The sequence below is a fragment of the Anas platyrhynchos genome, chromosome 2, assembly GCF_047663525.1.
Source record: "Anas platyrhynchos isolate ZD024472 breed Pekin duck chromosome 2, IASCAAS_PekinDuck_T2T, whole genome shotgun sequence".
NCBI classification, from domain to species: domain Eukaryota; kingdom Metazoa; phylum Chordata; class Aves; order Anseriformes; family Anatidae; genus Anas; species Anas platyrhynchos.
The window spans coordinates 119,284,900-119,310,073 of record NC_092588.1 but is presented as its reverse complement, the minus strand read 5'-3'; the positions used below and the strand labels follow the sequence as shown (position 1 = coordinate 119,310,073).

Genomic DNA, 25,174 nt, shown 5'->3' with positions numbered 1-25,174 from the left:
GCTAAATAAATCTGCCCTGTTCATTGTTCCTTCCCAAGTGTGCACGTCCCTCGGCTCTTTCTCTGCTCTCCCCTGTAGGTTGCTTGTGCCTTCCTCCGAGGCTGGAGGAGGCATGAGATGCGTATCAATTTACATGATAGTTCAGCCTTGTAACCTGGAGTGTGATGACTGCTAATGTGTTTGTTGGGTAGGTTTTTCTGCTTGTACAGATTAATGACCCGATTCGGAAGCTGCTCTACATGCTGGACTCCTGCTGGTTTCTGTTTGTGCAGAGCTGCTAGGGAAGCTAACTTTGAGCATATATCCTGGCATAATTTATTCAGGGTCCAGTCCGGGTGCCCTGGTGGAGTTCAAAGAATAATAAACCGGCCTTTGCACAAAATCCCTCTGTCTCTCTCTCACCTGGAAGCAAAAATATGTTCCTGCCTGCCAGAGGAGTTTGGCGCTGGGCACGGAGGGAGGTCACAGCACACCCGGGGTGCTGCTCACGGCGCTTTGCACGCTGCCACCCGGCGGGTAGGTGGGAGGCGAGGACCAAGCATCGGCTTCTCTCTTTGTAACTTGTGTTACAAAGCAGAGTATTTTGAGGAAAATGTCAGCATTTCCTCTGTAAATTTCTTGCGCCTTTAATTTCAGTAGGAATTCACATCGGTTGTATGGCTTGCTTTCTTCAAATTTGTAATAAAAATGAGTTTTATTATTACAAATTATTATTTATTTTTTGTTACAGTGGAGAGGTGTGAACTGTGCATGCACACCAAGGCACAGAGAAAAACGATCAGGCGGCGTGGTGCTCTGTGCTGCAGTGATGGCAGCACTGCTTCCTCTGGGTTTGCTCGACACTCAACAACCGAGGGGGCTGCTCCCCGTGCCGAGGCCTCAATTTTCCATCCAGCTGGCTGCTGGCAAGCTGCCTTCCATGTACCCTCGGCTGTCAGGGGGGCTGTTCTGCTGGGGGAAATGACAGTCCTGCCTGTAGGTGACCCAGGAGTAGCTGTGCGTGTCGTGTCTTCATCACTCTCTGTAGGGCTTCACTGTCGCACCCCATCCTCAGCTCTAGGCACGTGTATGAGTCTACGAGCTGCTTGCCGCTCAGTGACTTAAAGTGGCTTTTACTGTTAGAAAACCTGCATTTCTGTCTCCTGGAAGTAATAACAAACCTGGAAATCCTTCGAAACCTACTTTTCTAAGAATGGGAAGATCCTATTTCTAACCAGGTTGCGCTGTAATATACTTCATCTTAAATCTTGCCTGGCGTCTTGCCAGTGCACTCTCGAGGAGAAATTCTTCCTCACAGAAGGTAGTTGTTTGAAGTGCCTCGGAGATTTGTAACGTTAGAAGTAGCCAAGGTGAGGACGGATTAGTAGGCAGAGTGCAGGTGTGTGTTAAATGCAATTTATCACATGGATACCACCCCAAGGTATGTGGGTGGATGGATGGGTTGAGAGATGCCTACCTGAAGCTTTAACTTACTCAGTCAACACTTAATTCAGTAGATTTTCACAGTTTTCACTGCTTCTAGCAGCATTAGTGGGGTCATAGTTTCACACAGATTAGCTCTTCTTGAGTAGTTTTTCCATTGTGTTAGGTGCAGGCAAGTTTCTCTACAGAATCACTCAAGCACGAATGCCTTTTCTTTCCTTCTGCTTTCTGCAACCACCGTACCTGTTGTGACCACTGAAAGGTTACCACTTGTCTCACACGAAATCATTGTGATTTCTCATAACAGAATTTCAGAAAAGTGTGTACATCTTTGTGTTACATGCACATGTTTATAGAAAAGACACTGTAAAAATCTTCATGTGTTGCCATCATCGTTTCCCAGCAGCACTGGAAAATTAGGTTCTGACTTTACACGTTTATTAGTGTAGCTGTGGAGACTTTGGTGGTTTTATTTGTGATGTAATCCTTAAAACTGAGACTTGCATTTGTCTTTTTACTGTCTCCCAAGAATCTCTCTTTGCATTATTGTGAGAGACTTCAGGGCAATATCTTTTCAGATGTGAGGAGTAACAGCAATAGACTGCATTAGCAGATCCTTAAATATGAATTGAAAATACTTACAAAGTCTGGAGAAAAGTGACAGTGATTTTGAAATTAAGCTGGATTTTTGGTCATTGATGGGTGAGAGTGGATTTGCTTAATGCCAACAGCAAAGCTTCATTGTCTTTAGCTGGTCAGAGATTTTGCTGTGGGGGGTGTGGTTAGAGAGATGGGACATTTCCACTTTGATACCTGAAACCAGGAAAAAGAAATACTAGTGGTTTCTTTTCAGTTGCCATGTAGAATCTGCCTCTGTTTTTTTCCAAAGTTCATTTCATCCTTCACAGCTGAGCTGCAAAATCAAATACCAAATCCAATACGTTTGTGTTCCATGTGGAAAAGAACGCTCGGAGCTGGAGTAGTTTCTAGCTCTGAATAAATAGAGCCTGCTTTTCAAACAAACCTATGCTGATTAATAATGCACTTCTGTATTGTGCCAAAGTAAATTTTGCATAAGGCCTATGAGAAAACACAAGAAACTTGGTGATGGAAAGAGCATTTTAATTTTGGTTAATGTGAACTTCCAATTTAGTGCATCGGGGCTATACTAAAACAACGGCTCTGTATCTGCCACTGGGTATGGGAACGGCTGCATTTTGCACAATTTTTGCTTGGTTCTTTTTTGCTTTTCCAAGAAAAAATTAAGCCCAAGGCTTTGAATCTTTTTTTTTTTTCCTTCCCGAGCAATACATTGTTGTTATAAAAAGGAAAAAGCCAAGCAGTGTTGAAGCCACTAATGCAGGCTGTTGATGATACACAGTTGAAGAGCCTTTCTCCCGGTATCAGTGCTCTTCTTAAGCCAGATACAAAGCCCATGCAAGCAAATAGGCACAAGTTTGAGCTTCAGCATTATGGGGATGCTAAATTGTAATGGCCTCTGCTAGGAATTTACACTTCTGCTGCAATTCTGGACTTTGAGCAGAGTGTTATCATTGGCTTTGTGGAGCCCAGATTTTGTTTCCTTGGATGTAGGCGTGCGTCCACTGTGCGACTGCAGCGGGAAGAAATGTGAGCTCAGATGAGTAAGATAGTGTGGTGACAGCACTGTGGTGGTAGTACGAAAAACGAGTACTTGGAAGCAGATGTATACGGTTAAAAATGAATACATTTGCACTTTGTGATTTTTCATGGTTGGCCCGAATGCAGAGCGCTGCTGCAGCGTGCGGCGGGCCTTCCTTTTATCGCTGGCAGCCCTGGCCGCAGTGGAAGCGGGGGATCAGTTTGCAACTCTTTGTAAATCAGTTTGTCAAGCTTGACCATGTTTTGTATTTATTCAGGAATTATTGCGGTGTGACAAAAGGTGAAATTTTTGTCGTCGTGTGTAATCAGTTCATCTGTTGGCTGGTGGCTCGGGCCATGCAGAGGCGCAGTTAAGACATCACTTTCCTCTTAGCAGCTCGCATTAGCTTCACATCCAGCTGCTTTGCTTCAGCTCGTGCCCAGTTCTGCTGCGCTTGATCCAGTAAATCACGTTAATAAACAGCAATTTGTTAATGTGACGACGTACAGAAATATAACAGTATGTATAGGCTATGGTTTTTACATGGTAATGAGCTCTCCACTCAGTTCCTTATTGTATAATTCTTCCCTATTGCCTTGCTTTGATGGAAGTGTTCAGTTCACAGCTTCTACCATGTGGAAGGTCCCCATGGAGACCGTGTGCTCTGTGCACCTCCCCTCCCTTTTTTTTTTTTTGTGGCTAATAAGATCCTAGGTGTTTATAGAAGCTTCTCTGAGACGTATTGTAAAAGATTCCACTGGAATGAATACTTTGCTAGATTAACTAGCATAAAAAATAGTGATGGGTGATTTTTAGTTCATGGAAGAAGGGGAAGGGATGAGGGATATTTATGGTACCGTGAGGTTTAGCAGCATACATTCAAAGATATAGATGTTTTTTGCCTGGTAAGGATGCCATCTGTCCTGTTTACATTCTTCTTCCTGCCTAAAATTGCTTTCTTTTGTTGAAGAAGGCCGATGTACCTGCGTTATTGACTGGGGAGGTACCCAAGTGCTAAGTGTGCACTTTTTGTGAGAGGTGTTTGGTTCTGATTATATCCAGTTCAATCTGCTCTGTAACTCGGTCTCCTTTCCTATTTACTGTTGTATGCCTTTATTTATAAATATCCTTTTTTGTACTCTTTTTGTATGCCTGGCTCATAAAATCACAGCCAGAAGTACAAGCTTTATGACTATAAAACAAGTCATGCCTACCTTGTAGACTGTGTCATCTGCTGTGATGTTGTATTCTGTGTGTTATCAATTTTACTGTAAGAAGAAAATTAGAGCATGCATTTTCCACATGAAGAAATCAAATGTAATCTAAATGCAAACCACAGGTTTTATTGCACAGTAATATTTGATAGCAGTGCTATTACTAATCCCAGCATGACAAGAAACACAGCATAGTTATGAAGTTCACAGCACTCATTTTTTAATGGTCTTCTTTTGGTTAGGAAAGCCACAAAACCAGGACCGATTTTGCCAGTTGTAGTCTCAGGCTTGCAGAAATGTTAGTGGTCTACCGTATACTTTATGAATTATTCCAGGTATGTATGACAGGAATGAGTATCCATTATAATTTCCGTGAAAACATTACTGAGCAGTAAAATTAAAAAGAGATAAATACAGCGAATGACTTTATTATAAGTGCTTTTGCTTCTAATAGGATATTCCACTGGGAATTTTCCCTCCTCTTCTGCATTTAGGGTTTTTCACAACCATAATCAGGGAAATGAAAGGCAAACTCTTACATTACAGTAGACTGCGTACGCCTCCCAGGTGGGAAGCACAGTGCCACTTGTCACATAGATTACACGAAACAATTAAGATGGCAGTGAATGAGCTCCTTTCAGTGCTCTTACTTAAATGTGTTACATTCGTGAAACAATGAGTGTTTTTAGTTCAGTTCAGCAGAAGTGCCAGAGCTGACTTCGTAATTCGGTGATAACCTAGGGGTATTAGGCAAGCGCGCTCTCTGGGAGTATTAGATACTGACTGATGCAGACCAGCTCAAAATATATTGCGCTTTCTTGAGATGTGTTATTTTTTTCCATGACAACTACTGAGCACTGAATAACCGAGGGTGCAGCCCGTGAAGGCTGAGGTAGACTCAGCTGTGATTAGATCAGTTGCAATTAAGTGGCCAGTCGGTATGTTTTTGTACGCTTTCTGTTTCATGCCCAGAAGAACATTTGCTATGTGTATTTTTTTTTCTTGTAATGTATTTTCTCCTCATCAGGATTGTATATACTTTACATAGTTACTGTCTGAGGATCTCAAGGCACAGAGCAGTAAGCCTGATGGTAATTGCTTCAGCTGGAGTTCGGGATTTCTTCACCCACAGCCTGTCCTTTAGGGCAGCAGACAGTTATCTAAGGAGAGAGCAGGCTGGGATGTGAAAGCTGATGTAAGTAGGACGTGCAGCTGCAGCTACAAGGGGAATTCTGAGGCTGTGACTGCCAGAAGAGAAATTTGGTTAAAGCTCTGGGGATGATGCTTGTTTTCAGATAATAAATAGTATTGAGTATTAGTCCTCACAAGTTGTTAGGAGCTCATGGTATCCCAAAGTCAGGACCGCTGTCCTGCCTGATACCTCTTCAGATCAATATTTACGTGGAGTGTGACGTACTGTATCATTGATACCACCGTTTCCATTAGTAAAATCTCCTCATAGACCTGTCTTTTTGAAGGATGTTGGTTTTTTAAACCAACTATATCAGATACATCAGACCAGGAGCATAGCAGCACTGCAGGCTCTGCTCAGGGGCATAAGGTCTTAGAGCTGCTCTTTAGGTAGGCAGAGGGTAACCAAAAGCGGGAGAGGAAAAGGGAACAGAGTTTAATGGGAGAAGTGAGGAGCTTGCCGTCATATGAGTCTTTAAATTTATGTATGTAGAGAACTGAATTAATCCAGTTCTGGGGAAAGATATGTGCCCATTTTTATGGTTGATCTCCAAACTCCGTGATCGTAGTGGCCTTTTGCTCTACTGTGTATAGGAAATGTTGGCTGTCCCATGTTTAGTGCCCTTCTATCTAGCAAGGTCTCCTTGCCTTTTCATTAATCTGTTACTGTCTGGGCTCCCAGTCCTGTTCTTGTTAAAGGGATATTAGCAAGATACCTGGAAGGAATTGGCTTGCTTAAATGATATACACTGTAACTTAAGATAAAATAAATCAAATTCAAAAGTAATATCACTGGTACTTACGTACATGCTACTTTGTGTTTGATCATATCTGTTTGATTCGGTGTTATTTACTACTAGCGATAATGTTTTGTCTGCTTTATCTCCTTTGCTCTGCCCGTAGTTTTGCCTCTGTCCATATTCAGTTGTCTCAATTAATAATGCTTTTAGTTCATTGATTTTATTTTCCATCTGGCTGAATTTGAGCTGGCCAACTTTGTGCAGTTTTCCTAAGCCTTACTTGTGGATACTCATTTGTTCCTTTCTTTTTGTGAGAGGCAGCTAAGAAATTTTAATTACCTCTCATGACAGCGTCCCATTAGAGGATGGAGAGATTTTTGAGAGTTAAGTTCTATCCATTCCATTAAAACCCTTTCTATTTCCTAAGGAGATCTTCATTCTTAAGTAGTCTGTGGTTCTGTCTTGCTCTTTCAGGTACAGGATTTTTATGTTTCTTTGTTTTGTTTTGTTTTTCTAGCTCATAGTATTAGCTTTCCATCTTAAACCAGAGAAAACTAACACCTCATGTGCATGCATGTGAGTGTCTGGTGTGATGGGTGTGAACTACACCAATGATTTTAGGCCTTCCCTAGATGTGAAAGCAGATTGTTTTGTTCCTGGAAATTTGGAATTTCTGAAACACTCAGTAAGAGGCTGCTGAAAATGTTGTTTTAGATTTCATCAGGTAGATCACCTCCTCCAGTGAACCTCTGAGTTACTCTTCAGTAGTGGCATCCTCTTTAACCTACTAGTTCCCCTAAATGTGCTCTCAGTTTGAGAAGTCAGCTGACTGTGCAGCTTGATTTGCACATTCCTGTGCACGTTTTTATTGGCACGTACTAAAATGTATTCCCTGCACGTAGTCCTTCTGCTGGTAAGTGACTGTGGGAGCAGGTCCCTAGTTCCCAAGAAAGCAAGGTAACGTGTACACACTTACCAGTTATGCTAAATTTGAATATGATTTATTTTATCCAGCATTACAGTGAATGTTGTGCAATTACCTCAAAGCATACTTTCAGAGCCATCATCTCTTTCCCAGACCACAGGGAGAACAACCCGTGCTTTGACTTTTTTCAGCTGTCTTCTCCACTTCTGTCACCTGCAAAGACAATTTTGCCTACTCCAGCATTTGTCGTCTTTTTTTTTTTCCTTTTTTTTTTTTTTCTTTTACAATTCTTTGTATTCTGGATCTCCTGGGTTAAAGAGAGAAGAGCGAATGAATGGAGCAGTAGGTAATGTAATAATATCAACTTTTATTTCATTTCATGATTAACATTTTGAAGATAAGTTCAGCGGGCAGCGATTATAATCAACTGAGGATGTCCAGAATACAAGAGAAAGCAATGCTTGATTATAGCACTTTACAGTTTTACAGTTAAAGATAGGAAAAAACACAAATAGTCCCTTTGGGAAATGAAATATAATGGAAGTGTGGTTATTAAAAACTAGATATAATGTACACTAGTTATTACCTATTACTGTAAATCACCGTGAGATGCAGGAAACATATCAGATAGATAAAACAGCCCTCTCAGAATATGTTGCCTTATTTTTCAGTGGATTTTTTTTTTCTTAGGCACTGAATTGATTTGGGGTGTGGAATTCATTTAGGAGCATGTACATTGCCCTTTTCTGAATGGCTATTGAAATGAAGTTGTTATCTGTACTAAACTGTAAGTCATGTTTCCCAATACCCCCAGGAGAACTGCTTAAAGGGGCAATCACATGGACCAAATACTAATAGATATTAGTTAACGATGTTGCCAGCCCTCAGTTTTTCACTTATCTTCAAATGGAAGTGCACGTTGATCTCCATTTCACAAATGGAAAAATTGAGTCATACGGAGTTCAAATGACTTTCCTGAAGTCATCAGCAAATCACTGTCAGATGTGAAGATAGAGTCCAGCAGCCCTCTCCCCATGCCCTGTGTGGCTGCGTACCCCTCTGCACTGTGTAACTGAGTTGTTTTCATTTATTAATGCTGTTATGCTCATTTCACATAGAGGCAAACAGCTTTACAACTTTCTGTGTCATCAAAAACCTTGTTGGTGGTACTGCCACCCTGATCAGTCAGGGGTCTTATGGTTCTGATCTCATTTCCATCATCATGGGCAGAAGTGGCCAAGAACCAGGTTGGGTACATATTAAGCATATCAGGTAGGGTCACATCTGTACCATCTTGTCTTTCGTCATCCTAAGGATTCCCTTAAAGAATTCTTGCAAGCTACAACATGACATTTATGCTGTGGGTTGGAGAGAGCGAGGCTAGCCTAGGCAGGACATCCAGCTTCAGCCAGTGACTTGACATAAATCTGTTGTGATTCTGGGCATGCAGTGACGCTAATAGAGTGTGTATTATGAGGTAGGCTCTTTGATCTGATAAATAAATACAGATTAATTAGATTAATTAAACAGAAGATAATTAGAGTTGAGGAAAGGTCAAGAAGAAAATTTTGGCAGTCATGACAACAGCAACAACATTTTTGCAGTCTTACTAGCTGGAGAGGGAAGATTTTGTGAACAACGATGCACCAAGAAGGAAAACTGAAGTGCAGCTGTGGTGGGTTAGCCTGGTCAAACAGCCCAATGCCCACCCTGCTGCTCGCTCGCTCCCCTCTCCTGTGAGACAGGGAAAAACGGGAAGAAAGGCGAGAAGTCTCATGGATTGAAATAATAGTAGTTTAACAGGGAAAGCTGTCCATGCTGTGGACACCACAAGTGTCCCCCGGGTTGCTTTTGGTACAGCAACTGAAAGGGGGTCTACAGCTCTAGGGGAGTTGAAAAAGTATTTTACTTTGTTAGAGTATTTAAAAAAAAATGTTGTAAGGAGCTAAGAGCAGCAGGCTAACGAGAGCCATTCATAATACTGAAATGATGCAGAGAGCACTGGATAAATTACACATTAAAAAATTGCCAGACACTCTAGGAGTCTCTGGGAGTTGAATAAGAAAATGGCAACGTTAGGGTCTCTCTGAAATGCCACGTACTGTAATGGAAAAAACTGTGGGAGGTTGGGCAGAGATTAGGTACAGAGTGCTGGGTTTTGTGTTGAATGAGGAAGTACTCATTTCTAAGAAGACGAGCAAGGTGAAATTGGTAGACATTTTTAATTAGTTTATGTTCCAGTGAGGTTTTTGTTTGTTTTTAATGAATATCTTATTCATGACATGGGTATAGAAAAGCCATTGTTTGGGCAGCTAGCAAGAGAAGTCAGTGGAAAAAACCTATTACTTATTTCTAGGCACTTACTTAATTAAAATACAAAACAGGCAATACGGTCTCTGGATTTATTTTTCCCATGTAGTCATTTATAAGCAATAAGCTGAAATCACAGAACAGAAAAGTATATTTGCACCTTCTTTTCTTGACCTTTGAGCTTCTTCCTTTTCTCTGAGATGGAAGGAAATCATCCGTGTGTCTGCCTAACCCCAGCTGGAAACACCTCCCTCTGGTTGTCCATACATTTCAGTGGGAATAATAAGCCTTTAAGTTTATTAGCTTGCCAGCATTTCTTTTCAAGTCCCATTGAGGTGAGATGCAGGATTAGTTTCCCCTTGTGTGGTAGGCGTAGTCACTGTCTTCCTCACTAACACCTAAGAAACTTGGAGCTTTTCTCTGGTCACTCTGAAATGAGTTGCTGTTCTTATATAGAGAACCCATAGATTGTAACCTTCCTACCTATTAAGAAGAGATTGGACTGTGCACTTAGTCTCATGGTCTGAACTTTTGGGTAGACCTGTGCGGTGTCAAGAGTTGGACTTGATGATCCTTAAGGGTCCCTTCCAACTCAGGATATTCTATGATTCTACCTCAGTTTCTCTGGGTCAAACAGTTTTTCCTGCTGTATAACCCTATGAGTTGTGTTCTCATTGTGCTTGGTGTCACCAATTCTTTCCTGTGCCGTGCTGCTTGGTGAGGCTGACTTCCAACTTCCAGTTGCCGGCAGTATGTAAGCCTCTAGTAGATGACATTTTACGAGGGTAAGAAAGGAGCTGCCTGAAGGATTGTGTAGTCAATAGCTGGGGTTTTTCTCCCACGAATCCTGGAAGCTATTAGGTGCAAGCGGAGCATAGCCATCCAGTAAGAACTGGTCTCTAAGTGTGGAAAATTTATGGTTGCGAACTGTGTATATAATTTTTATTTCAGTTTTTCTTAGGATTCCTTTCATGAACTCTCATAATGGAGGCTGCAGTTGTAGGGATTACTTCACTTGGTGTTTACAGCCCCGGCTCATACCAGCTGCTTGGTACCAGAAGGGAGGTTACAGCAGGAGCGGGTGGGTCAGCACTGGCCCTCCCTTCCTAGTGTCCCCTCCTGCCCCCAGCCCCATAGCACAGCACTCCAGACACACTCACTTTTTAAAAGCAATAAAACCATCAATAGTTGCTGTATTAGGGCTCTAAATGTTAATTGTGTAATTAATGGATTCAAATAAAGTTTTGTTGGTTGGTAGGTTTAAAATAAATATTAAATCAACAATTACATTTTAAAATAAATACGTTTTTTTAAACCCACAACCATGTTTGCCACAGCAAAATGTAAAGTATTTCCATCCTGTAAACAAAGCATAAAACATTCAGACTTTCTTCAAGTTGTTGTGACCTGTATTTATAATAGAAAATCGCCAGGCTTCTTCTAAAGCCTGACTAAAGGCTGTTCCTGGCTGAAAACTGCCTAAGTGGATTTGTATAAAACTCAGTTCTCATGTGTACAATTAATTAAAATGCAGTGCAACTGTGACTAGTCTGCAGAGGAACACTTGGGACACTTGCGAGCAAATGGCTGTGATTTAAGCCGAGGCTGAAGTGATGGATTCTTCATATCTGGGGAAGCAAACTCTCTCTTGCAAAACAGCGTGTCTTTTGAGGATGTATATAAGTTCGTTCAAATCCATCTTGGAGGACTGGGTGCTATTTCTCAGCTGCGGACAGCTGAGCTTATTGCAGCCAGGTGCTGCGGGTTAGCTCTGTGCTCTCACACAGGTGAGGTGGGACTGACGAGGTGCTTGACTCCCCTGCCAGAGCTGTGGGACCTGGGGCACTCTGAAGGCAAGTGGCCAGCCCACCACAGGAGATGTTCCCAAAAAGGTGGGTTTCACAGGCGGTATTTCCATGTATCCAACGGGGCTTGAGGCAGGCACCGGTGAAGTAACATGAAGCCAGATGAGCTTGTTACACATCTGCTGAGTGGTCTCCAGCACAGATTTTCGGCTGTGCCTACCGTGGGACCGACTGCAGGTGGGTTTTCAGAGGTCTGCCCAAGCCTCTGCTGTGAGTAGAGGCTGGGGGAGAGCAGCCCCCAGCTCTTTGGGGCCGCTGGGCCCTGCGGGCAGGCGCTGAAGGCTGGGATGGGGTCTCTCCTGCAGGCCCTGCTGGGCTAGGCCCGACGTGCCCACTCTCTGCGACCATGGGCTGCTGCTCTGAGCACGGATCATGCTGGGGCTCACACCCCTGCTCAGCCACAGCCATCGATTGAAGCATTTCTACCGGGCTTCCCTACTCTATATTAACCTCATTCTGCCAAGGGAAGGGTGGGAGCTGCCCATGTTACGAGCAGAAGGATGTGCCGAAGTTGTTACTCAGTCACAGCTACGTTTGGTTGTCAGCCGCTGCCGTGGCTGCCTGTTTGTTTTAATATCCTTATGCTAATTGCTGTAAAAGAGTTGCTATTAATAGAGAAGATTGCATTAAACAGTCACGGAAGGGTGAGCGTCTTTAAAAGCTGTGTTGAAAGTAAATACACAACTTTCAGAAGTTACTCTTCCTGAACTGTTGCCATGAACAGAGGAGCGCACATCGCTGTCTCTCTGTAACATTTGAAGTGTAATTTTGGGTATTGGTTTCCATTAATGAGCTTTTGTATTCCCTCTGCTAATTTAATGTGTGTATTTCTCTATCCTTTTCATCCTAAAATGAAGCTTGTAGTGGGGAATATGCTGCTTTTACTGTTAGCTGCTGGAAAGTTGCTGTTCAGAAAACTTGCGGAGTTTGTTCGTTGCTATTGGTTTTCTTTTTTCTTTTTTTTTTAGATTTCTTTTAATTTTGTTTTTGGCTTTGTACTCCTCTGCTGTATTTTGCTTTATTATCAGAAAATTTATGGGAAAAGTTACCTAATTGTTCATTGGAAGACCTGATGTGTGCTCACGTCGTAAGCTCTGCTTTCAGCACAGTTGCTGGAAGGATGAGGTGGTTAATGTGTAACGAAGAGGCCCTTTGTTTAAAATGCTAATTAGCCTTTGAAATGGAGCAGGCTTTAATCAAAACAGAAATCTTCCCAAAGTTTCGGATGAGTTTACAACTTCCCCAAAGCCCATTTGACGACTTCCCATTTTACTTTCCCTGTCACCTCCTCCCATCTCCTGGTGCTCTGGCCCTCAGAGCCATCCGGCCTGAGCAGCGCCGCAGTGCTCAGCACGAACCAAGGAGGACAAAAACCCTGTTTCCCTTCTCTCACAGGTCAATACTGAAAGTCTGAGGTGTGTACTGAAATTGAGAGGCACTTTTCTACATACTGATGTGCCTTTTTTTTTCCTCGTGAAGAAAGGAGGTCTATAAGAAAACTCAACAATGTGCTTACTGTTCTGTCAGAAACTGCCTGACTACATCTTGTTTTACTTGGCCATTGCCAAATGGCAGTTTCATTTAAGTTTTGGATGTTTGGCAGATATTTTATCTTTGTCAAGCTTCACTTTTAACATTTGTTTAGATTACTTGTCACAACACTTTTCATTTTTTTCATACTCTTAAGGTTTCAGTTGGCTAGCTGTTACTCTGAAGTGGAAGGTGTTTCTGGCATTTCTGAACTTGCTTCTTACAGGTTGTCCCTTTTTGAGTCAGTGTAGTGCATTGATTTATACTTTCTTTTCACATGTTGCCTTTGCCAATAGAATGTAATACTGCTGTTTTGAGGCCTTGACTCTATTGATGGTGGCATAAACACGTAAATCCTGTGAATAATAAAAAGATTATGGTGACATTTGTAAAAACCTGAACACGTCCATTTTGCTCCTCTTGCCTAGTATGTAAGACAAGATCACACTGCCTGCCTAACAAGGGTTTTGAGATCTTTCCTCGCCATTCTGTCTGAGAGGTGATAGTCATCAATGCTTATCTGAGCCATCAGTCCTGGAAAGCACCAGGAGACCTGGGCTGAGGGTTCCTTGCACAGGGTTTTGTCAGGTGCTGTCAGCTCTGTGGTTACCTCTTTAATATTTGTGCAGGGCAGATCACATGCGGATGTGAGCTGGTCCTTGGGTACAGACCTTATTCCAATTCTTGTCTGCCGCTGCAATGTCGTCTTTACACTGAAGTTATTTGTAAGGAATTGCAGTAGGGGAAGAGGGGAATACTTCTAAGGCTTCCAGGTTCTTTATCAATTATTTCTGTTCATGTAGTTCCTCCTTCAGCTCAAATCTCAAGCAATGACCAGATTCTTAGAGTTTCTGCTATGCCTTTTGACTCTCTATAAATGAATCCAAATGGAAGAAAGTAACATTAAATGAGATTGGGGAAACTTGAGGTCTGATATTCACGCCGTCCTCTTCAAATTCCTGGAATGTTCTGTCACAAGTGATTTCAGAAGGATGATTTGCTCACGCTAGTCTTATTTGCAGGAATAATGTTTGGAGGATTGCCATCATCCAAATCTATGAATTGACACACTTCTCAGAAAAGTTTTGAAATTTGGAGTTTCTATTTTGACTTTCAAATGCTTTGCTTTGAAAAAAGGCAGTTTACCAAAAGCAATGTGATTGCTGAGATAATTTAGCCTAATCCTTGCCCATGCTCTTCTCATTTCCATGCTTGAGTTGACTTGCAAATCAAGACATATGGACATAAAATGCGTGAATAAATTAACAAAAATCGCAAACGTTCAGCTTTCTCCAAAATCACGGAGGCAGCCCACAGGCTTCAGCCAACGTGGGTGAATCATGAGGTAACAAAGCCAAGCAGGGGTCGGACAACGGGGCGGGCTGCCTGCCCGCCTGGAGCTGCACCATTAGTGGCTTCCTGCAGACCAGGAAAGGATGGCAAGCAGACTGGTAATGGCTTGGTGTTTACAGAGCACAAGTGTTTGCATGCAGATGTGGATAGTTTTGGGGCAGATTAGGGCCATGCTATTCCTCTTGTGCCTTCATTTGTAAACTGGCACGGTGTTTGTCTGGGGAGCTAATGGAATTCTCTTTGTAGTGTTTATCTGTCAGTTGCTGTTATTAATTGATGCAATTGTTGCTTTGCTAATATTTACCTATGGTTTTAGCGTGGAAGTGACCACACAGATAACTCTACTGCAATCGCAGAAGAAAGTCAATGCCTTAATTAGAGAAATGACTTGCTACTCTTGACTTGTTATTCAAGAATTGATTTTTCTTTTTCCTGTCCTGAAAAGTATTTGCCCTGAAATCTAAGGAAGTGGTTAAATAGATGGGTAACGTTTGAAGAAGTGTATACTAGCAATTAGAATAGACAAGTAAATTTGACAGAGAAACTAATGCTTGTCCTGAAGGAAACCAAACACAATTTGGGGGAGAGGGAGGAAGAGGGAATTTGGAGGCACTTCTGCCTTCTCAAAGCCTCTCTCCTGCTTCTGAAGAGTGACTGCAGAATACTGCATTGAGGAAAAACCAAGAACCAGAGACTTCTGAAGAAAATGAATACCCTAAACTTCTCTTTTACTGTGCTACCCTAGATACTGTAGATACAAAGAATCATCCAGGGGAAATGGGAATTATTTAAAAACACAGTAGGAATATTATCTTAAGCGCTGCGTTGGTGATGTTGAAACTCAGCGCCTCTGAATTCTGCTACGGCTAACAATTTTAAAGATTAAAAACATATGGAATGCAGATACAGAAGATATCCACAATGCTTGAGTATTATTTATATTATTTGGTCTAGCAAAAACAAACAAAAAGCCCAGGGAAAAAATCTCTTGTTACAGGGCATAAGCCATCCAGTAGATGATGGGAGTTGGAAAGAAGTTTTATGGGAAAGTTTTTCTGTAATTGCTCTCCTAGAGATTTCTTCATCCTTTCCCCGAAGTATCTGATGCTGGCTGCTGTCAAATGAGAGGTTACTGAACTAAATGGACTATTAATCTGACCTAGTACAGCAATTCCTGTGCTCCTATGTTTACAAGTGGGCTTTGTCTGCTGAGGGTTGTCTCTCTGGAATAAACCATCCATTGGAGGCTAAGGAAAGGAAATTGTCCAGAAGCTTTTATGCTGTTGCTATGTAATTTTGCATGTTGTTTTGAAAAAGGCTATCCTTGATTATTTTTTCCCCTTTTATGTGTATGCATGTTTTAAATTATAAAATTTAGTTTCCTGTTTAAGGGTTTTGCTACTCAGTAATATTCAGGACCATTGAGTAACGTAATTACTTGCTCCCTCGATTGTTCCAAGCATGTCATTCTAATAACCTTGGTGGGGTGGTGTAAGGCTGAATGACGAGGAGTTCTCTTCAGATTGGGCGTCTTCATCACCGCTTGCCAGACCTTCCAGCAGTTCTGTTGTTTAAAAGCGGGGAGAATCTCTTAAAGGGAGGTGCGTTAATGTTGTTTGGTGTTGGCTATGGTCCAGTGAACCCACCTTTCTACGTTGGTGCATTTCTAGTAGAGGGTTTTCTCTTTTGCTTGCCCCAAAGAGGTTCGGCGAGTAGCCTACCTCTGCAGTGAGGTATGTCCAGTGGAGTTGTAATGTCAAGGGATTGCGTTCACGGAGTTGCTGCATAAATCTTAAATTGGATTTCCTTAATTTTCTAAGGCTTAGCAGTGGATGAGGCAGTCAAGCTCTTTAATTCAGATCTTTTTAGCACGTCAGACAATCTTGCTTCATGTAGATAACTTTCAGTTCTCTTTACTACTTTAAGAGGTACATTAGAGACACGGGATTACAAGTGCTCTTTGTTTCACCCAGAAAAATGTGAACTTCATATAGGGAGAATGTGTTTCATTTCCTTACCATGTGTCAACAACTGAATCCTGAACCTGTGTTTATCAGATGCAGAGCTGTTTTTGGAGGATTATCACTAAATCAAATGCTAGACTGGAATTTAAGCTCTCGCTGTAGCGTTTCTCAAATTTTCTTGTTATTCTACTTTTAGGCTGTTTGGTCTTTGATGCTTAGATCTGACATTAAGAGGCTGTATTTTTTACTTCCTCTTTGTACGGAAAATAAGTATTTCTTCATTGCAAATCCCTTATGCTCTGGTGATGAAGACAATACTTTTAAGGCCCATCATTACTGTGCAAACACATGCAGAAAAAGAAATCGTCTTAGCTGACACATGGTATCGTAGCCATATTACTGTAGCCATAAAATGTGTTAAAAGGAGGAGATCCTATGGTTTTCTTTAGCATGTAGCCTCCAATTATTATTTTAGGAGCATCTCTCTTCTTTTGGTTAATAAATATTAAAAGTTAAAGCACGTGTCTTTTGTCAAAAAAAGGGTCAGAGTGGTTATGTGAATGTGAGACCTAGCCCACTTCATAAACGTGGTGATTCCTACAAAGGGATGATTTAGAGGGTGCTGTTTCTCAAGCTTCCTCAGTCTCTCTTCTATCTCTTGGTATATTAGAGCTCTACATCATTTTTCTTGGAACGTGCCTTTCATGAGTCATTCAGTCAGGTACGTTGCTTGTAATATCTCCTTGAATTTTTTAGTGTTCTAGACAATTCAGTTGCTTTTCATTTTAAGTAATTATTTTAACTAGAGCGTTGTCACTGTGAATCTTTGATGGTATGCATGAGCTTTGCATTTATGAAGGGAGAGTCTTCATACCGGTCATCACATTAAATGACAAGGACTGTATCTAGTAGTTTCGTTCTTCCTTGCACTTCTGCTCCCTTCTCTTCTCCCTTGCAAATTTGGGTATGTGTTGCAGAGCAACCCCTTTTTTTGCCCAGTCACAGACTCCAAGTTGGAAAACAGAAAACTTTATTGTTGGATCCGTATGGGCAAAATATCTTCAAGAACCACAAACCTCACTTACCTTGAGAGATTATTTCCACTAGTTGGCCTCTATTGCATTCCATTGCTTATGTGTCATTTTGAGGACACTTAAATTGTTTTTTGTTTTCTACTTGCTTCTGATTTACTTTGGCATATGGTATTCTGTGAGACCAGATACAATGGACAACTGAGATGCAGTTGTCACAGACGATGCTAGCTGGGAAGAGGATGCAGTCAGTGCAGTAGTGGACATGCTGAGGGGTGTGCTTGAACCAACATCTACCTTCAGCCATCATTTCTGACTGGAGTACAGTGCTTAGTGATTTGTTATAATCACAAAAGCCACAAGAGGATTTTGACAGGCTTTGTCTTACTCACAAAGACTCTTTTTCTGTGGTTAGGGAGTAATTTATTTGCTCACCCAGTGTATGCAGCTGTTGTAGAAACCTCAGGTGCTCTTAGGAGAGTGCTTCCCATTGGGACGTGTCTGCTTTGGCATTCCCAGCTCAAAGATAGGCTCTGCTTGGCCACTGGTATTTGCGTGGTTATCTGATTGCCTTATCAGCCTTGGGCATCCAGCTAGGCTTCCTGGCGTCCAGCTCCTCAGACTCTTTTGTGTCCTTTGCAGCACGTTGGGCTGCTAGATCCGGACTTGTGAAGTGCTGCTGTCCTCAAAATCTTTGTGGAGAGTCTTGGTAAGGTCATTCTGGCAGAAAGCTGCTGCAGTGGAGGAGAGTGATGACCAGGAAGCCTGCAAAGGTGGTGTGGGAAGTGTGCCTGTCCTAGTGGCTGGCTCTGGGTGGGGAGAGCAGCCCGAGGTCTGCAGGAGGGTAAAAATTAGCATTGTACATTAGAGGCAGGCTCACGGTGGGGTAAGCATATAGGAAGGATGGGCTGCTGCAGCTGAGGTGATGCTATCAGTGATTGAGTTTACCTCTGACAGCGATTCAAGGTGTGCAACTCCACACCACTTTATTCCCAGTGAATTTATGGAGCAAATCCCTTAACGTAGAGTGCAAAGAACTGAATGATTAAAACTTGTCCGGCTCGCTTGGTGCTTTCAGCAGAAGCTGGATCTCTGTGGGGACAGTTTGCATTGCCATTGACGTTTCCATCGCCATTCCTTGACAGCAGTAGTTGTGTTTTGTACAGTGCCTGCTGTGGTGGGGCTTTTTGGGCTGTGGCTGGGTCCCACAGCGACACTGCTGTAAGAGTCCTTGGGGTTCAGGCACTGAAGCACCACTCACCAGGCTCACAGGAGGAATAGCCCCTGTTTCAGGTTTGGGTGTTCTGGGAGATGCATTTCCTCCTCCCTAGACCTACTGGTGAGGACCAGCAACTCTGTTCAGGGAGAGAGTAAGGGCCACAATTTAGATCCCTTAAATGTGAGGTGAGAAACCTGGCTGCCTGCTGGCCCCTTGGGAAGCAAGCTGGGAGCAGGGACTGGCAGCTTCAGGTCTGCTTCTGTCCTTTAGACCTAAAATCCAAGTTATCTTTTGGTGTTTAAGAAGTTTAGTGAGATTTGGGCCCATGCCGTGCTTCAGCTGCGATATGTCATGGCATAATTATGCAGTTGCTCGCTTACTTTCTTGAATGCTTTCAAAATTAATCATTTTAATGCATTAATCTTTCGGCTTCGCTGGCTAAATAATGATTGAAGTGTGTTCAGCGGGTAAAGGCTGCCCTGTTCAGAGTTTCATCTGGGTTGAGGTTACACTGGTTATGGCTAAATGGCTTTAAAATGACAATAGGTTTGGGCAGATCCGAATTTCACGTGGTGGCACATTGCCCTTCTCCTTTCCTGAGAGTGCGCGTGTGACTTTTTCCTCTGCAGTAAATGTGACAAAACTCGGGCTAGTTTACTTGTGGAAATGGGGAAAGCTGTCTCGCATTTGTCAGTGGAAAGATGCTTTCAGAAGGGGGCTCAATGGGAGCAATTACTGTGTATTAATTCACACACTTGCTTATTCTGCGAGAAAACCTTGGTATTGTGTCTGAAGTCCTGCTTTGCAGGCTGGCAGAGGCGTGCGTGACACGAGCCTGCTTGAGTTTTGTTGGTGCTCAGGCTCCTGTCAGGTTCCTTTTGAAAGTGAAATGTACAGTCATAGTTCACTTTGGTCTTCCTGGTAACGTTATCCACCTGTCCAGCACCTCTCAGAGTAGCTGTGGGACACACGGGTCTTCTGAACGTGTTAGGGTGTGGGAAAGACGTGGTGGTTTTGTGGCTGCTGTGATTGATTACTGCACCCCCGTCTCTGTGACCTGACTGATAAGGTTTTGCAGCATTTTCAAATGATTCAGATAACAACTCGAAAGGTGCTTACACGTGTTGTGTTATCTCGATGTATTATTAGCATTTTGCAATTGCCTTATTGGCTCCCCGTTAAGCAAAATACTGACAATAAAAATGCTATTTTTGCCCTGCAACCCAGCATATGGCTTGGTCCCCTCCTAGTTAATGGCTGTGCTTGTTCCTAATTTTGCTACCCTATTGCTCCTGTGACAGGGAGCTACAGAGAACGGAGGCTTTAAAATAAATGTTCATAATCTCCACCAGCCCTCTGGCATATTCTGCTGACCCTGGGGGAGCCTTACTGGGAATGTATTGGAATTTGCCATATGTACTGAGCGAGGGTTCAGGAGCTCGAAGCAGACAGCAGAAATGTTGTTTTCTGGGTAAAGCAGGACCGAAGACTCTAATAACTCAGGGGAATTACAGGACCTTTCAGCAGGCGTGTATTGTTAGGCTTGCCATATATAACAAAAGCCGATAAATTATGTGTGCGAGGTTGTTTTGTGTTAGCACAGTGTCCGCACCTCTGTGATGCTGAGGTGATGGATGCACTTCTAGTCCCACAGATGAAGTTCGCAACCAGTGCTTGAACCAGTAATCCCCTGTTTTTCCCTTGTTCCATTTGGATTACCATCCCTGCTTGACAAACGGGTGTAGCAAGGATCTGAACTCGTCTGGTTCTGAGGAAGCAGAAATTCTAGCTTTCTAGTGCAAAAAAAAAAAAAAAATAAAAAAAAAATCTGCCAACAGATTAACCTAACTCTTCCTCCTAACTCTGCTGGGGGGATTGGGAAGCCTAGCTTAAAGTTTGGGCAAATTCCTAACATAATCTTCCTTCAGGTTTCTCAGAGTAAATCCACATACTTTTTGTAACAACAGATTAAATTGCTTGTGATTAAATTGCTGTACATGTAGGGGACCCTTGCAGGATCCTTCTGTATGTGGCACATGAAGTGAAGTGTGCTGAATGGAAACAGAGCCCTCTGCTGCAGCACGTTTTCCAAATTAAAGTGTTTTGTGCCCTTCTTTATCTCAGTGACGATGCTGAAGTCTTTGTTTCTTTGTGGGATTTACTCAGTGTGGGAAGATCCCCGACTGCACAAACCCTTCGTCGGTGCATCCCCAGGCAGTGTGTCTGTGCCACAGCGAGGGCCACATGCTCAAAGAGCGTTGCATTGACTGGTTGTCCAGCTACTAAACAAAGCTGAGCAAAAGCTCCAGAGCTGCTTCCTGCAATTGGCTATTGGCTAGTCCGATGACACGTTTCAGTTGTGGCGTGGCATCCGGACTGGCTGCATTCGGCCACTGGGTTCCGTTCTCTGTGCCACTAAAGGTGCCCTGCCTGGGCCCATGCAGAAGACAACTGCTTGGCTGATCTCAGGAAGAGGGAGGGAGAGCAGTTTTGCTTTATTCTGATGGTGCTAAGACCAAGACTTCCCAGGAGTTGGGAAGATATTTCTCAGGGCGTAGAGATGGAACAGACTTTGTTTCTGTGCTGGGCCAGACTTCCCTAGCAAAGACTCACCCAACAACAACTAACAGCAGATGTCAGAGATCTCAATTGCCCTGATCCTTACCAATATTAATCTACAGTGACTTTACGTCACCTACATGATGTATGGACGAAGCACAGCATAATGCCATCCACACCGCTGTTTTTAGCATCTGCCACTTACTGTCACCAGTTTGTCACCCGCAGCCTTGCCTGCCTTTGCGCCCTTCTGTAATGAAGTATCTCGCTGTCCCATGTCCTTCCAGCGCTTCACCTGCACTGGTCATCACAACCACAGAGCACTGGCCTTCCAAGGAGATGTACTTCTCTGTCAAGGAGCTGCCCTCCAAAGTTGCTTTCCTCTTTAGCTTCTAAGCAGATGAAGTACTCCATTCTTTTAATGATTCCCAGGCCACCATCATTTACGAGGGATCTTCATTCTGTCACCAAAACAATAACATCACTTGACCCCTCTTACTGATCTCAGAGGCCTCTTAAAGGTTGTAAACAGTCAGTATAAGGCCTTTTTAGCAGTTGCAGTGATGGTAAGTGCTGTTTCTGCCAGTGGTCGTCGTGACATGTTTCACATCAGCTTGTAAGATCAGGATGGGCGTTCATAAAGCGTGATTGGGAGTCTTTAGAGACATTCCCCACGTCCTCCTGGCTCTGACACCATCTGGGAGGAGACTGACATACTTGTAAACATCTGTGTCCCATAATACCGGATGACATTGCTGAACATATTCATCAGAATGTTTTTTCCTTGTTTATTCAGTATTCCTCATTAGTCGCTTACTCGGTCTGTCTTCCCCTGGTCTCCCATCTCTTCCCAAGAGCCCTTCTTACACAACCTTGCTTTGACTGGGAATCAACGCGTTGCCATCCTGAGGTGCCTTGTAGCCAGAGTTGCCTGTTAAGGGGAAGACCTTCAATGGAAGACCTTCTTTTTGGAGAGGAAATGTGTCCTATTTGGAGCCTAGACACCTTTCTTTTATAGATGGTCAAGTGTGCTGTTGGTTTAAGCTGGCATATAGATCCCCCCATATCTTATCAGTCTGGCACTGGTTGCAGCTCACCTTTCCCACCAGCCTTTTTCCTTGCCTTGACTGACTGATAAAGTCCAAGGGTGTAGGTCCCACTAATGATAATTTTCTTCTTCATGGTTTATCACCTTGCATAGAACCAGGTAGGATCAAAACAACCAAACAACCTGGTTGGCTGGATGGGATAGCGAAGGATGATTTTGGTCAGAAAGTCCAGTCTAGGTTTTCAGAACTGTAGGGAGAAACTGCAGAAACCAAGGAAACCTGCTGGAGAAGTGTGTCCAAAGGACAAGGCTAAAGCAGTAGACATAGCATCTCGGTGGGTAAATGTTTCACATCAGACTTCCCAGTTACGTGGGACGTGAATGACCAGCGTAGTCTGTGCTGCTTAAATTGTGGAACATCTGAATACGTGTTTGAAAGAAGTGATGTGTTTGCATTTTTTTGTTTGTTTGTTTTCCCTTCAGGCTGGGGGATGAACAGAAACAGGTCAGTGTGGTTCAGCCTGGAGAAAAAAACAAACAAACAGGTTTGGTCTGGAAAGTCTTCAGCCTCCTAAACCACTGTAGCCCATGGGTAGACTCCTACTTAGCATATTCTCAATACGAAATTACCATTTCACGTCCTTAAAAACCATAATAAGGACTAACAGAGATGACAATGCAAAAACCAAGTTTTGATTGCACTGAATGAGCATTTCTAAGTGCTGAGAAATAACTTCCAGTGTTGAGGAGGGAAATAAGTAGAGAAGCTCGCTTTAACTAAGGGAGCAGGAAGCTCAGTTACCCTCCTTTTGGTTTCCATAAATAAAAAAAAAAGAGAACTGCTCTTGACAGTCCATTGGGATTTTTGAACGTGGCAGAATGAGTAAGGAAAGCATTTAGTTACAAAGCAGAGTATCCTATATGCCAGCACAAAATGTATTCAAAGCTCCTTGAATTCTCAGAGGGACGCTGCAAGAGAGTCCCGTATAGAGGTGATTGAAAGTCACTGCACAGGAAATCAACTTCTCATCCTGTACATAAACATGAGCCAATTCTACTATATCTGGCTCTCAGGGCAGTACACACAGTAAATTGTTAACCCCACCACCTGACCCAACCATTTATCTTTACTTCGCAGTATAGTTTTGGCAACTGCTGAGTAATGAAAGAAACATGGAATGCAGATAGCTCTGGAAAAAAAACACCACCCTCGGTTGCAAACAGCCCTTTAAAACAGCAAACAACAGGAGAAAATGAGAGAGAAATTGCATGATGCAGTGGGTGGGTCTTAAATATGGTTAGTGTGGAAGAGAATTAACATCTCTGTAGAATAACAGACACGAGAAGCCTGGATTTTCAATCCTTCACATCTCTTCATTATGCTAGCATTGTGCTAGCACAAATAAATTAATAACTGCCCCGGACCTTTGTGAAAAAACAACCATAGCGCCTTCCAGATCTCAAGATGTAAGCTGTGTGTGTTTTTACTGCTGTGTGTTATACATGAAGGTTGGCTGAAATAGGTTATCCTGCTTATGGAGTATTGTTCCCATATGAGGATTCAGGCTATGCACTCACAGCTGCTGCTCCCCAACACGGACTCTCAGCTCCACTAAAATCAATAGCTGGCACAGCAGGGTACTGTTGTGTGGTGTGTAAATAAATGGGTGTCATTGTGTCTCTTACTTTTTTCCCCCCTTTCAGATTTAGATTCCCTTTTTTCAGGGTTTACATCAGTGTGTGTCTGCAGTGCAGGCGATACGAAGCAGAGCTGCTTAGGGAAAAAGCAGCTTTCTTTTTTTCTCCCCTTCTTATGCTCCCCCCATAGGATTTTCAAATAAACAACAATTGCATTAATTATGTTATTTATCTCCTTACAATCGCAGTCAGGAAAAAACAAATAAAGCAGAAACCCATTTTGCAAGTGTCAGTTTTATGACAAAAAGGCATTCGCAGTTGCCCAGCAGACAGACAGCCCTCGTACATACCAAGATGCAGGAAAAGTGTCCTAATAATAGCGTTCTCCTTTTGCTAAAACTTATCTTCCCTCCCCCATAGGTCTTGCACCTATAGCTGGAAATATCTGACAAGTGGGGTTGTAGGAGCCGCGGCTCTGCTGCTCGGTACGCTGACTTTGAAGTTGTGTTTCATGCCTTTTTCTTTTTTATTCATGCATCTGGTCATATAGAGTGGTTTACTTTTTTTGGCTGCAGACTTGGCAGATACAAAATGCAGATGTTGTTCTTCTGACTTAAGCTGCTATTTTAAACTTTTTGGCCATCGGTCGAAAATTTTAGGGCTCGGTTGTTTATTTGCTTATCATCAAAGTGGTTTTTGTCATATAATTCATATGCAAGTATTAGCTTTCTGTGTTTACTTTCCGAGTTTGAGATTAACAGTATGGTCTTTTTTTTTTTTTCTTCCAAGCTGGCATGCTCTTTTGATTAATAATACAGTAGAATATGTTATGCTTCAGAGCGCTTTTATTTGCCAAAACCCAAACAAAACAACCACCCCCTCACGCCGTGCCGCAGTGCTTTCCCTTTAAGAAACCCATATCTCCCTCCAGATGCCTGCATCTCTTTGATACAGAAGGGTACACTAAGTTCCATCTATAAACAGAATCCACTAATTAAGAGTAATTGCTTCGGAGATTGGTACAGACTATTCAGAATCAGATGCATGTTCCTCTCAGATATCCATTAGCCCCTAATAAGATAATGCAGATGTGCCAGTCTGTTTCCTGTTTCCTCCTATTGTACCTTTATGGCCCTATATGGACCAATGGGACGGGCTGAACAATAAGTGGATGTCCTTTTGCTCCCGGAGCAGTTCTCAAAGGAATGTTTGTTATTAGATTGCTTTTTCTGTTTAGTTTCACATCACTATGCTAATAAAGGAAACATAACACTCCAAAGGCTTTTTTACTTCTGCCACTGGAGCTGGTTTATTGTTTAATTAAATCTCTTCGGAGAGCCAAGAAGGCAAAACGCGCGGCTGGCGGCGACCTGTGGCAAGCAAGGCGCTGCTCTGCCCAGGAAAGTTTCCACACGTTTTTTTGGTAGCTGCAAGGCAGCACGGCGGCCGTCTCGCTGTATCTGACTGATTTACACTCGGCTCTGGCTAAATCTGCTGAATTATTCACTACCCGCTGCAACGCCATCAGCTAGCACAATAGGAAG

The 25,174-nt window shown here is 42.8% G+C and overlaps 1 protein-coding gene across 6 annotated transcripts in view; it reads left to right on the top strand.

The window, feature by feature from the left end:
* RARB (retinoic acid receptor beta) overlaps positions 1-25,174 on the top strand; it is a 319,793-nt gene that overhangs the window by 102,041 nt on the left and 192,578 nt on the right. The window contains exon 1 of one of the 6 annotated variants that reach the window (XM_021278541.4): positions 11,173-11,315. The exons of the other annotated variants lie outside the window; for them this stretch is intronic. The gene's annotated coding sequence lies outside the window, so the exon portion shown is untranslated. Of the gene's footprint in view, positions 1-11,172; positions 11,316-25,174 lie in introns of those variants that run through there. 6 annotated transcript variants of the gene reach the window in all.